General features: G+C 41.2%; 1 protein-coding gene across 1 annotated transcript in view; it reads left to right on the forward strand.

Annotated features, from left to right (window-relative positions):
* Window positions 1–14,862, forward strand: part of TMEM131 (transmembrane protein 131) — a 177,621-nt gene that overhangs the window by 480 nt on the left and 162,279 nt on the right. The gene's annotated exons all lie outside the window — the stretch shown is intronic.

A 14,862-nucleotide genomic window follows, 5' to 3' on the forward strand; every position in this document is an offset into this window, starting at 1 on the left:
CGGGCCCGGCCCCGCGGCTGTCACCGCGCCCTCGCGGAGGCCGCTGCCGGGCTGCGACCGGGGAGGAAGGGCCGCGGCTCGCGGCTCGGAGGGCGGCCGGGCGCAGGGCTCGGTCCGGCGCGAAGTTGCTCGGCCGACTCTCGTCCCGAGCCGGGAACTCGCAGTTCGGATGCCAACTTGCGGCTTTGACCGCACGGAGTTGCTCTTGTTCTCCGTGATTCTTTCCCCTCGTCTTCCCCCTTGTCTCCTGTCACTTCCATTTCAAAACTTCCTGAGTTCTCGTGTATTCTTGCCACTTGGCCCACTAGGTAGGAGGGGCATATTTTTAGACTTGATTGTTGTTAATAAGCAAATTTCAGGACACTTTTTTTTTTGGTTGCGGTTTTAATAACGGCGTGCGAACAGAGCTCACTTTAAATTGTAAAAATAGCGAGACTGGGGGACAGCTTGCCAAATTTTACTTTAGATTTGTTTAAACGTTTTTGGAGGAGGAATCTTCTGTCTTCAGCTTCCCTCTTAAGTATCGGTTTGCAGTATTGATGATTGTTTAGCTAACTGTTCTCTAATATTTTTTACATACGTAACTGGCTGTCATTGTTTTTAATATGAAAAACTTTAAAAACCAATGTCAAGTGGGAGGGGGGTTCATGTTTGGGAATGCATGTAAGAATTAAAGATTTTAAAATTTAAAAAAATTAAAAAATTAAAAAAAAATATTAAAAAAAAAAAAACCAATGTCAAGCTTCTAGCTTGCAAACCTTTACCTGTAATTTACAATTAAGGGCTAACTAAGTCTTATTTTTAGAAAACTCTGGTTAGTATTGTAAGACTGTAAACCCGGTGCTTTTCCGGGGGTTAAAAATGATTTTGTAACCTAGAAGCCCAGATCTGCAATTTTGTTGGCACTGCCTGTTTTTGAACCTGAGGAAATGAGTGACCACAGAGCCTTCATGAAGAAATCACTAAAAGTGAATGGTTTTTAAAAAGATAAGCAAGATTTGTTAGTTTAGCTTCCATTTCCCACTAAACTGCCACTGCAAGGGAAGTAATTTCTTGCCACAGTGAGTTGAGGGTTGACGTTCTACTTTACAACTAAAGTCACTTTTTATTGTTATAGAAGGCAACAGCAAAGCAAAGCAAAGCAAATTCATGTTAAAGTGCCAGGTGCTTCAGTTTACTGGGTTTTTTTGTTGTTGTTGTTGTTCAGAACGGTATAATTAACTCTTAAGCAGTTTGGGTTAACATAGGAGGAAGTTATTCAAAGAATTGCTGTCTGTAGAAAGGATTCATCTACAGAGGCAAGATTATTTCTTGAATGAAATATTGCTGCTTTAGGACTAGGCAGGCCTGGGGTTGTCACAGTTCATCTTTGGTTACACATCCGCAGTTGATTGGTTCTCGTGTGGCTGTGGCACCCAGCACATCCTGGCATGTAGTTGGTGTGTCCAGTAAATCTGAAATGGTACAATAAGTTAAGGTCTCCTTGAGTGTAAAGTAGTGCTTGGCAGGTGTCCTGGTTTTTGTCTTCCTTGGATTACCTTGCACAGTGCCAGGCACACAATAGGCATTTAACATTTGTTTGAGGGAGTAATTATATTCATGGGTCGTTAACACAGGGAACTAAAATGATTGAGTCCAGTGAAACATTTAGTTTGTATTGTCCTCCTGCTTATTTTTCCAGCAGCCATTTTTTATGCTAATTCTTGTTGTATACTTAAGAAAAATGCTTTGTTTGAGAAATGTCAGACTAATTCATATTTGCTAGTTTCCCTTTTGTATGGTGTATAAGTCTTAGTACATCTCTCTAATACCCATAATTGTAAGGGTCAGGGGAGGAGAATTTGGGCCCCAGTGTACAAGAACGAAAAGATGGGGCTGAATCAGCCAGTGGTCCTGGCAGAATCAGACACCTTTTGTGGCCTGTGTTGTGTCTGTATGAACAATTTGAACAGAGAAATTATCTATTGAAGATATTGGCAGTACTTAGTTAGAACATAGGACTCTGCCCATTATGAATGGATCTGCTTCTGATGAAATATTCCAGGAAGAAAGCTCCAAAATTGGCCAGTGCTTTCAGTCTCCCGGGTGATCAAATTCTAATAGTTTTTGTTTGAGTAAGTAGGAGAAGTGAGATTGGTTTTCTTACATGAATGTGATACCACAAGTTTGGCCCCGTTTGCCCCCCAAAGGGTGCTGTTTTGAGTTTTTTTCTCAGCAAATCTGAGCAGATTTCTGAAGGTAGCTGAATTCACTCTGCCCATTTACATCCTGAGGATTTTTGGTGTGGCTTTATTTTGGTAGTATAAACTACCTTAAGGTTTTGAAGCTAAGACTTACCTGCAATTTTAATGACGGTTCTTTGGGTGTCTTGTATGTTAGTATATTCCTGTTGCAGCCGAATTTCACTGGAAAATCTTCAAAACTAAGTAAAACGCATCATCTAAAGAAAAGCAGCAGAAATTCCTAGATTACCTAATGCACCTGTTTGGACCAGGTGGTGTTAATTTTAAGTCAGAAGCATGAGGCAGCCTTTGTCTTAACATCCTGTATGGCTTCAGTTCAGTTCAGTCACACAGTTGTGTCCGACTCTTCGCGACCCCATGGACTGCAGCATGCCAGGCTTCCCTGTCCATCACCAACTCCCGGAGCTTGCTCAAACTCATGTCCCTTGAGTTGGTGATGCCACCCAACCATCTCATGCTCTGTCGTTCCCTTCTCCTCCCGCTTTCAGTCTTTCCCAGCATCAGGGTCTATTCCAGTGAGTCAGTTCTTCGCATCAGGTGTCCAAAGTATTGGAGCTTCAGCATCAGTCCTTCCAATGAATATTTAGGACTGATTTTCTTTAGGATTGACTGGTTGGATCTCTTTGCAGTCCAAGAGACTCAAGAGTCTTCTCCAACACCTCTGTTCAAAAGCATCAATTCTTCGGCTCTCAGCTTTCCTATATGTCTTAACACTCCTATATCTTAACATCTGTCTTCACTGATCTGTGAGGGTGTGTTTCACGAGTCTAGAGAAAAGGGGACCTTTGAGGATGTTTTGACTGTGCTCTGTATGTAAGGACTTTGAAAGGGTTGTCCAAGGTAGAAGTTACTGTAATTATTACAACTTAATTGCTTGTTCTGGATTGCTGGCAGTTTTCCCTGAATCTAAGATCTAGATATTCAGAAGAGTGCAAATAGGGGGATGGTGTAGTGAAAATATATTAAAAATATAGTGAAAATATGTGTGTATATGTTAAACGTCTAACATTTAGTAATAGTTTCATTTGTAAGTCTGCCCATTCATTATTACCAACAAATAAAAGCTTTTTAAAAAGGCATCATGCATGCGAAGTCACCTCAGTTGTGTATGACTCTTTGTGGCGCTATGGACTATAGCCCTCCAGGCTCCTGTGTCCTTGGGGTTTCCCAGGCAAGAATACTGGAGTGGGTTGCCATGCTCTCCTCAAGAAAAAGCATCATATATCATCTGTGATATAGTTTCATTGTGAAATGTGTTTGGGGGCATGGTTGTCTTTTAACTTTTTATAAATGTCGAGCTACATTGTATGTATCTAGTAAATGTGAAGTTGGGTAAATTCTCAGGAATGTGATTGTTTTAGTCTGGTACAATTTCACATGTTATTATCACCAACCGGCGATTTATGGCAGGGTGGAGTTGGGATAGTCTTTCTTAGCACTTTTAAGTTTGTCTACCAGATACTTTTGTTTCAGGCACAAATTTTTGTTTTAAGCTGTGTTTGTGACAGAAGTGCGGAAGGAGGGTACAGAAGTGTTCTGTCTCCAAAGCATATGAACAGAAAGTGCTTAGGAATAAAAGCAGGAAGAAAAGAGATAAAAAACCTAATTTGGTCAGGTTTTTTTTGTCTTAGATGGTAGATTGATCAGGAGTGGTATTTGCTTTCTTTTTATTGAACTTTTGCTTTATAATATAAACATGTTTTTTAAGAGTGATTTTCTAAAGATGAGAAAAAGTGAGATGTTTCCATCCTTTGCATGAGGGTAGAGTGATTACTTTTTGATTTAGAGCCTAATAAGTAGAATATTCGTTCATGTTGTTTAGTCGCTGAGTCTTGTCTGACTCTTTTGCGACCCTGTGGACTGTAGCCCACCAGGTTCCCCTGTCCATGGGATTTCCCAGGCAAGAATAGTGGAATGGGTTCCCATTTCCTTCACCAAGGGATCTTCCCCACCCAGGGGTCAAACCCAGGTCTCCTACATTGTCTGGAGGATTCTTTACGACTGGGCCACCTGGGAAGCCCGTATTCATTCATAGTGCTCCATTAAGGAACTTCAGTCACTTGCTTTTTACTAAAAGCTGTTCATTACTGCTGAGATCTGTGCTGGGCAGCAATGAAATACTGTCATTGAAAACAGTGTGCTCCCTCTTTCTCTTGCTAAGGACTGTTTTCCTCCTCTTTGTAATCCTTGCCACCATCCTCAGAGATCCATGCCCCCCCAAAATCAACTTTTGGGGAGTAGGTATAAAATCATTAATTTGTAATCATCCAGAGTAGAGTCATAAGCTAAGCTACTCTTGGAGAAAAATGAAATCATTGCCAGGTGCTTGATAATTTTTAAGTTCTCCTTCCTCTGCCTGTGGCTTGAGCTCTCTGATTGGCCCCGTCAGTGGGAGATGCCTTTTTTCTCTGGCTGAGTTTTTCCTTATCTGTGGTAAGCAGCATTGGGCACTGTCGATAGCTTCTTCTTGGAACTTCTCTCCCTTCATTTCTGTGACTTTGTACTTCTTGGTCATCATCCTGCCCCCGCTGTCAGTCGCTGCTCTCTGGATGCCCGTTTGGCTATCTTCCCTCTCTTGCATGTCTGGCGACCAGTACACACTGCTTGTGTCCAGAGCAGAATTGTCTGATGCCACCTCCAGTTTCCCAGTTTTTATTAATGCCATGATTATTCTGTCTGCCACGTTGGTCTCAAGTGGCATGTTGGAGTGTTAACTTCCTTGGGCAGCTTGCCCACAGCCTCCAGGCTGGGGCACTGCTGGGGATCCTCACCTCCCAGCTGTCTCCACTTCCCTTCATTCTGCCATCCCTTCTCCAAATTTGTATTGTCTTTGTTACTCAGCTGTCATTTATTTTGGTGCTTAATCAGGTACTGCCTCATTGAGCTACCTAAATTCCTTTATGGGGGTCCTTCTTCACCCAGACCAGAATTTCTGTGGGGCAGAACCTCTGTCAACATCTGCAGTGTGGACAGGGCAGGCGTTTAGTTTTAAACGGAAGTTTGCCTCGAATAACCTCATCCTCCTGTTCTCATATCTGAGTTCTGGATTGAGAGTCCAGAATACAGGAAACCTATACTTGAACTTGGGTTCAAGTACCATTAGCAGTTCTGCCCTGGTAAGAGCGATGCCACATTTTTCTTCCCTGCATGTTGCTTTCCCTTGTAACTAAAATGAGTAACATACACTTACCTAAACCATCACTTTTGTTACTTCTGGATTTTAAGATTTTAGATCCTCATAAAACCCCAATTTACAGATCATGAAACAGGCGCAGAGAAATTAAGGAATGTTTCCAAGGTAACAGAGCCGGTAGGCATTTAAGCTCGGGTTCCTTTGCAGGCCATCTCTGCCTTGAGCCAAGCTATTCAACTCTAAATGGGTATATAAGGTAGTAGGTTTTGTTGTATACCAACTGGTTAGTGAACAGTCCTGGACTTCCCAGTGGTCTACTGGGTAAGCATCCACCTGCCATTGCAGGGGATGGGGTTCAATTCCTGGTCCAGGAAGATCCCACATGCTGAGGAACAGCTAAGCCCGTGTGCAACAACTACTGAGCCTGTGCTCTAGAGGCTGGGAGCGGCACCTACCTGTGCACCCAAGAGCTTGTGCTCGGAAACAAGAGAAGCCACTGCAATGAGAAGTGAGTGCTCTGCAATGAAGAGTAGCCCCAGCTCACTTCATCTGAAGTCCTCACACAGCAACAAAGACCCAGAGCAGCCAAAAAAATAAATAAAAATAATTAAAAAAAAAAAGAACTGTCCTGCCAGTTTGTGCAAAACCAGCATGTTAAGTATTCAAGTGAGATGCAGCTTTTAAAAAAACAAAACTGTAAACATTCGTAACACTTTCTGTCAACATTAACGTTGAACATCTTTGTGCCAAGCACTGTGCTGATTGCTTCACAAGCCTCATCTCTCTTAATCCTCACATTTAGGCCACGTGGGGGCCACCACAGTTCCTCTTCCTACTTTCCGTGAATCTGTTTGTTCTTGACGACAATTCCTCTGTTGCCGTCATTACTGCTTGGAGTAGGGAAGGGGTGGTGGTGGTGTGTGTGCTTGTTTGTGATAGTATAAAACAGAATTTTAATCTCCAGTAAAATGAGACAGTATAATATGTAATGGTTCTTCTTGTGCATACAATTTAGAGGTCAGTTTGGAAAATTTTTTAATTTCACAAAAAATTTCATGTTGGTTGTAAAAATGAAACATTGTAAAATATGGATGAGCAAATTGAGAAAGGGCTTCCCTCGTAGCTCAATTGGTAAAGAATCTGCCTGCAATGCAGGAGACCTGGGTTCGATCCCTGGGTCGGGAAGATACCCTGGAGAAGGAAATGGCTACCCACTCCAGTATTCTTGCCTGGGAAATCCCATGGAGAAAGGAGTCTGGTGGGCTGCAGTCCATGGCATCACAGAGAGTTGGACACGATTTAGTGACCACACCACAACCACCAAGTTGAGAAAATTTCTGTCATCTGTCAAGTAGAAAGAAGCAGTATCAGTCACGATCTCTCTTCCTTCTCCCCCCACCTCCCTGCTCCTCAGTTAAACAACAGATACTGCCATGTTGTCTTGGAAGTATCACTTGATGCATCTCAGCAACACCGTGGGAGGGGTGCCAGCTCTCCCGCATTAGCTCCTGTGTGTGTGTTCTGTCATGTCTGACTTTTTGCAGCCCTGGGCTCCTCTGTCCATGGAATTTTCCAGGCGAGAATCCTGCAGTGGGTTAGTTTTCTTCTCCAAGGAAACTTCCTGACCCAGGGATTGAACCTGTGTCTCCTGCATTGGCAGGCGGATTCTTTACCACTGAGCCACTGGGGAAGCCCTTCTTTAAAGTCCTTGCTCACTTGGCAGTAAAAGATGCCCCTTTGTTTAGTTGATTTTTAAATATCGCTCAGTTCAGTTCAGTCGCTCTGTCATGTCCGACTCTTTACGACCCCATGAATCGCAGCACGCCAGGCCTCCTTGTCCATCACCAACTCCTGAAGTTCACTCAGACTCACGTCCATCGAGTTGGTGATGCCATCCAGCCATCTCATCCTCTGTCGTCCCCTTCTCCTCCCGCCCCCAATCCCTCCTGGCATCAGGGTTTTTTCCAGTGTGTCAACTCTTCGCATGAGGTGGCCAAAGTACTGGAGTTTCAGCTTCAGCATCAGTCCTTCCAGTGAACACCCAGGACTGAGCTTCTTTAGAATGGACTGGTTGGATCTCCTTGCAGTCCAAGGGACTCTCAAGAGTCTTCAACACCACAGTTCAACAGCATCAATTCTTTGGCGCTCAGCTTTCTTCACAGTCCAACTCTCACATCCATACATGACCACTGGAAAACCATAGCCTTGACTAGATGGACCACTGTTGGCAAAGTAATGTCTCTGTTTTTGAATATGCTGTCTAGGTTGGTTATAACTTTTCTTCCAAGGAGTAAGCGTCTTTTAATTTCATGGCTGCAATCATCATCTGCAGTGATTTTGGAGCCCAAAAAAATAAAGTCTGACACTGTTTCCACTGTTTCCCCATCTATTTGCCATGAAGTGATGGGACCGGATGCCATGATCTTCATTTTCTGAATGTTGAGCGTTAAGCCAACTTTTTCACTCTCCTCTTTTACTTTCATCAAGAGTCTTTTGAGTTCCTGTTCACTTTCTGCCGTAAGAGTGGTGTCATCTGCATATCTGAGGTTATTGATATTTCTCCCAGCAATCTTGATTCCAGCTTGTGCTTCTTCCCTGAATGATGGAGTAGGTAAAAGATGTATCTCAGGTTCAGAGAGAGGATGGATAGAGCTCCAGGTGAGATACTAAGATCACATAGGCTTGAAATTCTGGGTGACCCAAGGCAGGATTCTGCTTATGAACCCAAGTTGAAGTGTATCACGAGAAAGGAATTCTGGGAATCACCATTCCACTGTGCATGGCAAGGAGATGGGGTAGGAAGAATATACCAGATTCACTCTGTGAGTTATCTACATTAATGAGGAAGTCCAGAAGAGGTAGAAACAGTGATTCAGAATGTGGCTCTGGTCATCTCCTACTCTCTGGCTGTGTGACGGCAGGTAAGTAAAGTTAACCTCTGCCTGTCTCAGGTTCACTATCTTTAGGATCGGGGTAGTAAGAGATAATACTACGTGGAGTTGGACTTCCCAGGTGTCGCTAGTGGTAAAGAATCCGCCTGCCAATGTTAGAGTCTAAGAGACGCGAGTTCCATCCCTGGGTCGGGAAGACCCTCTGGAGGAGGGCACAGCAACCCACTCTAGTATTCTCGCCTGGAGAATCCAATGGACAAGAGCCTGGCAGGCTATAGTCCATGGGCTTGCAAAGGGTCGAACATGGCTGAAGCAACTTAGCATGCATGCTCATGCAGAGATTTACCACAGTACTGGGTGTCAAGCCCTTAGCACAGTGCCCAGCACATGAGGAAAAAAAAAAATTGGTAAGACTGAACACTTTTACACATTTGCTGGCCATTTGTATTTCTTTTCTGTTGTTTGATCACATCTTTGTCAATCTTTCCATTGGTGTTTGAATTTTGCTTTTTGACTGAAATGAACATTTAAGGAGTTCATATTTTTTCCAGTTCCATTAACATTTGGATTATTTGTTTTAATTTTCTATCTATTATTTTTACTTAAAAGTTTATTGACCGAATACGTCACTTTTCCTTCTTGGTTTCTGCTTTTGTTGTTATGTCTAAAAAGCTCTGTGTATAAGGTGATAGATTCACCAGTATTGTATCTTCATGCTTCTACTTTTAAATGCAAATCTCTATTTCTTCACAGTTTGTTGCTATTAGGGAATCTATTTTTCTCAAATACTTAGTTGTCTAAACACCACTCATTGAATTATACACAGTATTTCCTTTTCATGTAAATTGTATTGCATTCATGGATCTGTTTCTTTATTTTCTGGGTTTTTTTTTTTCTTCACAGATACATTTGTATATTTCTATTTTAAATTTAAGTACTACATCTTTCTGCGATGCACCTCCACACTGGCTAGTTTAAATAAAGAGCTGTATCCTGACCCTGACGGGATAATCACAGAAAACTAATCAAGCTGATCACATGGACCACAGCCTTGTCTCACTCAGTGAACCTAAGAGCCCTGCCATGTGGGGCCACCCAGGATGGATGGGTCATGGTGGAGGGTTCTAACAAAACATGGTGCACTAGAGAAGGCAGGGGCAAACCACTCCAGTATTCTTGCCTGGAGAACCCCATGAACAGTATGAAAAGGCAAAAAGATAGGACACTGAATAACTCCCCAGGTCAGTAGCTGCCCAGTATGCTACTGGAGCTCAGTGGAGAACTAACTCCAGAAAGAATGAAAAGACAGAGCGAAAGTGAAAACAATGCCCAGTTGTGGGCGTGACTGGTGATGCAGGGTCTGATGCTGTAAAGAGCAATATTGCATAGGAACCTGGAATGTTAGGTCCATGAATCAAGGTAAGTTGGAAGTGGTCAAACAGGAGATGGCAAGAGTGAACATCGACATTTTAGAAATCGGTGAACTAAATAAAATGGACCGGAATGGGCGAATTTAATTGAGGTGACCATTATATCTACAACTGTGGGCAAGAATCCCTTAGGAGAAATGGAGTAGCCATCACAGTCAACAAGAGTCTGAAAGGCAGTACTTGGGTGCAATCTTAAAAATGACACAATGATCTCTGTTAGTTTCCAAGGCAAATCATTCAGTATCACAGTAATTCAAGTCTATTCTCCAACCAGTAATGCTGAAGAAGCTGAAGTTGAACGGTTCTATGAAGATGTACAAGACCTTCTAGAAGTAACATCCAAAAATATGTCCTTTTCATCATAGGGGACTGGAATACAAAAGTAGGAAGTCTAGAGATACCTGGAGTAACAGGCAAGTTTGGCCTTGGAGTACAAAATGAAACAGGGGAAAGGCTAACAGAGTTTTGTCAAGAGAGCGCACTGGTCATAGCAAACACCCTCTTCCAGCAACACAAGAGAAGACTCTACACATGCACATCACCAGATGGTCAATATCAAAATGAGATTGATTATATTCTTTGCAGCCTGAGATGGAGAAGCTCTGTACAGTCAGCAAAAACAAGACCGGGAGCTGACTGTGGCTCAGATCATGAATTCCTTATTGCCAAATTCAGACTTAAATTGAAGAAAGTAGGGAAAACCACTAGACCATTCAAGTATGACTTACATCAGATCCCTTACAATTATACAGTAGTAGTGATTCAAGGGATTAGCTCTGATAGACACAGTGCCTGAAGAACTGTGGATGGAGGTTTGTGACACTGTACAGGAGGCAGTGATCAAGACCGTCCCCATGGAAAAAAAATGTAAAAAGTCAAATTGGCTGTCTGAGGAGCCCATACAAATAGCTGAGAAAAGAAGAGAAGCAGAAGGCAAAGGAGAAAAGGAAGGATATACCCATTTGAATGCAGAGTTCCAAAGAATAGCAAGGAGAGATAAGAAAACCTTCCTCAGTGATCAATGCAAAGAGAGAGAGAAAAACAGTAGAATGGGAAAGACTAGAGATCTCTTCAAGAAAATTAGAGATACCAAGGGAACATTTCATGCAAAGATGGGCTCGATAAAGGACAGAAATGGTCTAGACCTAACAGAAGCAGAAGATATCAAGAAGAGGTGGCAAGAATACACAGAAGAACTATACAAAAAAGATCTTCATCACCTAGAAAACCATGATGATGTGATCACTCACCCAGAGCCAGACATCCTTTAATGTGAAGTCAAGTGGGCCTTAGGAAGCATCACCATGAACAAAGCTAGTGGAGGTGATGGAATTCCAGTGGAGCTATTTCAAATCCTAAAAGATGATGCTGTCAAAGTGCTGCACTCAGTATGCCAGCAAATTTGGAAGACAGTGGCCACAGGACTGGAAAAGGTCAGTTTTCATTCCAATCCCAGAGAAGAGCAATGCCAAAGAATGCTCAAACTACCACACAGTTGCACTCATCTCACATGATAGCAAAGGAATGTTCAAACTTTTCCAAGTCAGGGTTCAACAGTATGTGAACCAAGAACTTCCAGATGTTCAAGCTGGATTTAGAAAAGACAGAGGAACCAGAAATCAAATTTCCAACATCCATTGGATCATCGAAAAGCAAGAGAATTCCAGAAAAACATCTACTTCTGTTTCATTGATTATACCAAAGTGTGTGTGTACATCACAACAAACTGGAAAATTCTTAAAGAGATGGAAATACCAGACCACCTTAGCTGCCTCCTGAGAAATCTGTATTGCATGTCAAGAAACAACAATAAGAACTGGACATGGAACAACAGACTGGTTCCAAACTGGGAAAGGAGTATGTCAAGGCTGTATATTGTCACCCTGCTTATTTAACTTATATGCAGTGTACATCGTGGGAAATGTTGGCTGGATGAAGCACAAGCTGGAATCAAGATTGCCAGGAGAAATATCAATAACCACAGATATGCAGATGACCCCAGCCTTGTGGCAGAAAGTGAAGAAGAACTGAAGAGCCTCTTGATGAAAGTGAAAGAGGAGAGTGAAAAAGCTGGCTTAAAGCTCAACATTGAGAAGACTAAGATCATGGCATCTGGTCCCATCACTTCATGGCAAATAGATGGTGAAACAATGGAAACAGTGAGAGACTTTATTTTCTTGGGCTCCAGAATCACTGCAGATGGTGACTGCAGCCATGAAATTAAAAGATGCTTGCTCCTTGGAAGAAAAGCTATGGCCAACCTAGACAACATATTTAAAAGCAGAGACATTACTTTATCAACAAAAGTCCGTCTAGTCAAAGCTATGGTTTTTCCAGTAGTCATGTGTAGATGTGAGAGTTGGGCCATAAAGAAAACTGAGCACCGAAGAATTGATGCTTTTGAACTGTGGTGTTGGAGAAGACTCTTGAGAGTCCCTTGGACGGCAAGGAGATCAAACCAGTCAGTCCTAAAGGAAATTAGCCCTGAATATTTGTTGGAAGGACTGATGCTGAAGCTGAAGCGCCAGTACTTTGGCCACCTCATGCAAAGAGCTGACTCATTGGAAAAAGACTCTGATGCTGGGAAAGATTGAAGGCAGGAGAAGGGGACGACAAGATGGTTGGATGGCATCACCAACTGAATGGACATGAGTTTGAGCAGGCTCTGGGAGTTATTGATGGACAGGGAATGTGTGCTGCATTCCATGGGGTTGCAAAGAGTCAGACAAGACTGAGTGACTGAACTGAACTAAATTGGTACAGCCACTATGAGAAACCGTACAGAAGTTCCCCAAAAACCTAAAAATAGAGCTGCCATATTATCCAGCAGTTGCACTGTTGACCATGTATCTGCAGAAAACACTAAATGGAAAAGACACAAGTACCCGAGTATTCATAGCTTCACTATTTACAGTGGCCAAGATATGGAGACCACCTAATGCCCATTGTCAGATGATGAATAAAGAATGGGTGTGTGTGCGTGTATATGTGTGAATATGTCAGCAGTATTTTGCAGTTTTCAGTGTAAAGGTCTTAACTACCTTTCTTTGGTCAGATGTGTCTCCAAGCATTTCATATTTTCTTTACCATTCTAAATGGTATTTTAAATTCTGTTTCTGATTGTTTATTGCTAGAATATAGACACAAACTGATTTTCATATATTAATTTTTTTGCACTTTTTATTTAATTTTTAAAAAATTTTTATTTTTACTTTATTTTGCTTTACAATACTGGATTGGTTTTACCATACATTGACATGAATCAGCCATGGGTGTACATGAGTTCCCAATCCTGAACCCCCCCTCCCACCTCCCACCCCATATCATTTCTCTGGATCATCCCCGGGCACCAGCCCCAAGCATCCTGTATCGAACATAGACTGGCGATTTGTTTCTTACATGATAGTATACATGTTTCAATGCCATTCTCCCAAATCATCCCACCCTCTTCCTCTCCCTCAGAGTCCAAAAGTCCGTTCTACACCTCTGTGTCTCTTTTGCTGTCTCCCATACAGGGTTATCCTTACTATCTTTCTAAATTCCACATATATGTGTTAGTATACTGTATTGGTGTTTTTCTTTCTGGCTTACTTCACTCTGTATAATCGGCTCCAGTTTCATCCACCTCATTAGAACTGATTCAAATGTATTCTTTTTAATGGCTGAGTAATACTCCATTGTGTATATGTACCACAGCTTTCTTATCCATTCATCTGCTGATGGACATCTAGGTTGCTTCCATGTCCTGGCTATTATAAACAGTGCTGTGATGAACATTGGGGTACACGTGTCTCTTTCAATTCTGGTTTCCTCATATATTAATATATACGTTTCCTTTATTCTCTAATCCTTGTAAAAGACTTACTAATTTCAATAGGTCTTTTGTAGATTTCATTGTAACTCTACCTAGATGATTACGTCTGAAAATAAAGGCAGTTCCTCTTTCCCAGTCTGTATACTTTTTATCTTTCTTGCCTGATTGTACTGGCTGTAACCTCCTGTGCAGTGTTTAATAGAAGGAGTGGAAATCCTGATGTCTGGTTAGATGAGGGTTTTATCAGGAATGTACATTGCATTTATCAGCTTTTTATGTAGCTGTTTGGATTTTGTTTTGTTTTTAATAATACAGTGAATCACTAACCTTGAGTTTCTCAACCTAGACCATGATGTATTATCTTTATAATATATTATTGGTTTTTTTGGCTAAAATTTTGTTTAGCATTTTTTATGTCTGTAGTCATGAGGAATAGTATTCTGTTTTTGTTTTTTTTTTTTGGTAATATCTTTGCTTTTGGTATCAGAGTAATACTGGCCTCATACAAATAGTTGAGAGGTGTCTTTTCCTTTTTAATTTTTTAAAAGAGTCAGCATAGGATTGGTGATATTTTCTTCATAGTATGTGGTTACCAATCAAATAATACCATTGAAATTGTCTGGGCCTGGAATTTCTTTTCAGGGTTTTTTTTTTTTTTTTTAACCATAATCTCAACTTTTAAGACATAGGGATGTTTAGGTTATCTGTCTTTTTCTAGTGAGCTTTGGTAACTAAAATCTTTTAGAGATTTTGTCCACTTCATTCAAGTCGTTAGATTTATTGAAAAAGTTGTATGTCGTGTTCTCCTGTTATCTTTTGAATATTTGTAGAGTCTGTGCTTGTGACACTTCTGTCGTTCTTGATATTTTTAACGTGTGTCTTCAAATTTTTCTTGATCTGTCTGGCTAAAGTTGATCAATTTCAGTATTCTTGTCAAAAATAGATTTCACCTTTTTTCTCTCTCCCTTATTCTTTCATAGTCTATTTCTGCTAAGATTTTATTGTTTCCTTTTTTCAGCTTCATTACTTCTGGTGTTTTACGGTGGAAACTGAGATCTTTTTTTGATACCTTTGGGGATTTACCAGGGATCTTTTTGTCATAGCAATGCATTGTTACTGTTTTCGATTTTCATTCAAACTGTCGATGATTTTTTAAAAAGATTTGCATATGTATGTGCATGCATATACATACACACATTTATTTGTATATGTTTATTTACATTTAGTTTATATAATTTAATTTCTATAGTTAACCTATAGTTACCTTTTCTAGTGATTTTCATTCTTTTGTATATTTTCACCAGGTATCATTTTCTTCTGCTTGAAAGATTTCCTGTAACAGTTCTTGAAG

The sequence above is a fragment of the Ovis aries genome, chromosome 3, assembly GCF_016772045.2.
Source record: "Ovis aries strain OAR_USU_Benz2616 breed Rambouillet chromosome 3, ARS-UI_Ramb_v3.0, whole genome shotgun sequence".
Taxonomy (NCBI): domain Eukaryota; kingdom Metazoa; phylum Chordata; class Mammalia; order Artiodactyla; family Bovidae; genus Ovis; species Ovis aries.